Source organism: Pinus tabuliformis, chromosome 3_2 (genome assembly GCF_031772625.1).
Source record: "Pinus tabuliformis cultivar Carrire ecotype Pingquan chromosome 3_2, CPIR1, whole genome shotgun sequence".
Lineage (NCBI taxonomy): Eukaryota > Viridiplantae > Streptophyta > Pinopsida > Pinales > Pinaceae > Pinus > Pinus tabuliformis.
Window position 1 is genome coordinate 1,068,801,366 of NC_142302.1, and position 3,648 is coordinate 1,068,805,013.

At 35.3% G+C, this 3,648-nt stretch overlaps 1 pseudogene; it reads right to left on the reverse strand.

Annotated features, from left to right (window-relative positions):
- Positions 1-929: 929 nt before the first annotated feature.
- LOC149184367 (glucan endo-1,3-beta-glucosidase pseudogene) lies at positions 930-1,883 on the reverse strand (annotated as a pseudogene).
- Between the last annotated feature and the right edge of the window lie 1,765 nt (positions 1,884-3,648).

The following is a 3,648-nucleotide window of genomic DNA, read 5'->3' on the forward strand; positions in this document are numbered from 1 at the left end:
AAGCTTGGTTTTCACATGGACCAAATTCTAATTTTATGACTTATTTTTAAATAGATAAACTATCGTAATAGTAAAGATAATTTCATTTTCATAATTTGTAACTCCAAAAGAAAAAAATAAGAAAAAATTAATTAGTTAAAAGAACCCTATCCAAAAATTCCTTCAAAATCACCTTTGTTTCCATAAAAAATAAGAAAAAATTAATTAGTTAAAAGAACCCTATCCAAAAATTCCTTCAAAATCACCTTTGTTTCCATAAAATATAAGAATTTTGATACCAGTATAATACCATCATGTTTTGAGAACAAGTAATATCCACATGAAAATTGTGTAATTTTTTTGAAAAGACTTTAATCGTCATTTCAAGGAAAATTATCAACTTAAGAAATGACTTAATAAATATATGTAAACTTTTTTCAATTGGGATATTGATTAAAATTACAAATTATACCCATACAAAAAAAATAGAAATAAATTGACATTAATATCTTCGTTCATGGTTTTTACGTTTTTTGGAATTCTTTTAATAACTAAAACAATTGAAATTTATGCCTTAGTATTAATACATGTAAGATTATAGATATAGGTATTGAAAAAAAAAGCATAAACATTTTTCAAATCCGATCATTTTCTTCTTAGCTCAGGAATCTACGATAAAAATATGTATATTGAAATTTACATGCGAGAGCAGCCACCTCCGATACATCTTAATAAATTGTAGTTTAATCCAAATACAAGACTTCAATATGTCTCTAGTCTGAGCATCATCGTGTTAAAAATCAAAATCAAAATCAAAATCAAATGGAAATTTTACTATTAAAAACTGAAAATCCATCACAATATTTTGAAATCCGAAAAATGAATGAGATTAAGCTAAAAACCCCATGAATTCCAGCACCTAAATCCACATCATCGATGTGGAAGTTACGTCATGGAGAGAAGTTGACATGGTATGCAGGAGTTTGATCAGGGTTGAAGAGCCCAAAGTGACGCTCCGTCTCATACCCCACTTTGTTGTCTTCGTTGAAAAGAGCGAAGATATATGTTTCAATACCCACTCCCGGCCTCTTGGGGGTCCCTTCATTCGATAGTACATACTGAATGAGATTATTGTTGTAAGTCTGAGCATTCTCAACTGTGGCCGTCTCGTCACCAGCAGAAGGCCATCCGCTTTCAGTAACAATGAGTGCGATGTTGGGATATCCGAAGGCTTCCATTGCGGACAAAATAGAATCCACCATGGCTTCGAATAAGTTGCAGTAACAACGACCTGCGTCTTGCACCACCGGAGCCGTTGACTTAAACAGTGCATAATCAAGAGAAATGCTTCTGTCGTCGAAGTAGGTGAAGTATGGATACACATTTGCCATCAAAGGAGCCCCGGTATTGGACAGAAATTTGAGCATAGAACTCATGGTATCCTTCAAGTCGTCCCTGAAAGCACCCTGAGAAGGCGGGAAGCTGTTACCTATAACAGACATGGCGTGAACGGTGGATACCTTGATGTCGTTTTGCAGATTGGCCTTCTGAATCGCAGTTTGAATGTTGGTCATGGCAGGAAGAAGATATGGTGAATACTGCATGCTACTGCTACTCAAAACCTCATTGCCCACTGCAATATATTTTATATTGGTGGCGGGATAGAACGAAACAATGTTGTCCTTAACCCAAGCGTCTGCCGTGTCCTGGCCGGAGGATATGGCCTGCAATTCGCCATTACCTACACCCACGATTACATCGATCCCAGAATTCGCCAAAGCTTTCATTGCATCCTTGTTTGCTTCGAAAATCCTAGCCTTCCCAATGTTGTTCTTCTTCATCAAACTTACCACCTGCTCTGCTGCCGGTAAATTGACTCCCAGCATGCCGTAATTTACTCCTATTTTATCACCATCTGCACATGCAATTGACAAATCATTAAGATTTGAGTAACATTTGTATTTTGCGAATGAAAGAAGAAAATGTATTTGATTGGGAGTTGTCTCTAAACACATTTTTTGGGCAGTTTTTCTGGTGGGTTTTTTTGTCAAAATTCGGCAACAATTTATTGAAATCACAAGTTTGATAGCTAATTTCTGCACAATCAAAGCGTCCCGGGGTTTTTCAAAGTGCTGAATCCAAATATGCAGCTAAAAAACCATTTTAAATAATACAAATCAAGATTTAACCTCAATTTTTTCCACCAAATTTCATCCCCAAAATCTACCCAAAAAAAAATAAAACTAAAAGACAACTCTAAATATTTACCTATGAGGATTGAACAACACAAGATGGCGATAAACCCGATCAAGACTATTTTACAGGTTCCCATACTCCTCATAGGATATTAGAGAGTCGAGAAGATATATTCCGAAGAACGTTCTGGGATTTCCACGAATCTATGACGAAACATTAGGATGCTCGTCAATTGTCTTTAACCTTGGATTTATATATATATTTTAGTAGGTAGATATTTACTTGAATGGTTCATGAGGCACAATACTTGCTAAGGTTTTGCAAATGGGGTAGCAAGCTAAGTGGGCTTGATTGTGGGGAAAAACTCCACAGTTAACCGCGCTTGAGCCAGAGGAGTTCTGGGATGGGTGACCTCCTGGGAAGTCCTGGTTACCGGGTGCAAGCCCCGGAAGTGATGATTGATGCTATGTGATTCGTTCTCCACATTTCACTAGTTTCAATCCCACTTCTTCACCCCTGTGAGCATCACCCGATGCAATGAGTGCTAAGTGAAATATTCAAAAATCATGAGAAATTAGTCAGTTACGACTACCTCTCATGGAAATGGTCATACGTTTGAATGACTTACTTAACGCAGTTGAATCCCAAAAAATGATCTAAGATATTTAAATCTTTTACTCATGGCCGAATGCTTTTATTTATTATTAATATTTTTACATCCGTGAGTGTTTTTCCGTCTTTAATTACCGCAATATCCTACCGCTCACGTTTGTGGTCGTTAGGATTTAAGATGTGGTTACCATAAAAGATGCATAGAATATTTTTTCCCTACCTTAATTGGATGGGAGCTTGTGACTACATAATATTGGCATTCATTGAGTGTTACATTTTATTATTCACATTTAATCCTAAAATAATAAATTTAACTTATTTTTATTTATTTTTCATGTCGTTTTCCTTGTTTTAGGATTTTCCATTATTTCAGGTTGCACTCTAGTAAGTGGGTTTCTATTATTTCAAGTCGTGCTCTCATAAGTGGTGGGGCCTCTTTTTCACGAGGTGGAATGTAAATTGCACTCTTATAGGTAATGGGGGCTCGCCTCACGAGGTTGAGTAGAATTACAACGTACTGTACACATAAAGAAAGCAAATGCTAATTAGATTTGGAAAAATTGATGATATATATACAAGTGGTGATTTCGGATACAATCCCTATAATTGTCACCTTTGACCCATCGTTTATATTGGCATTTTTTAAAATTATGTTAATTTTTATTTAATAGGATTTTTGGTTTTTATTATGCACTTGCTAGCATTTTCATGGGATAGTTTTTTTTAGGAGAAACTGATTGACATTATTTTTTGCTTTCAATTATTCATTGAGGGATTTAAATGATAGATTCAAATAAATTGATCATATATATAAATGGTGATTTCAGATACAGTCCTTATTACGGTCACCTTCGACCCATT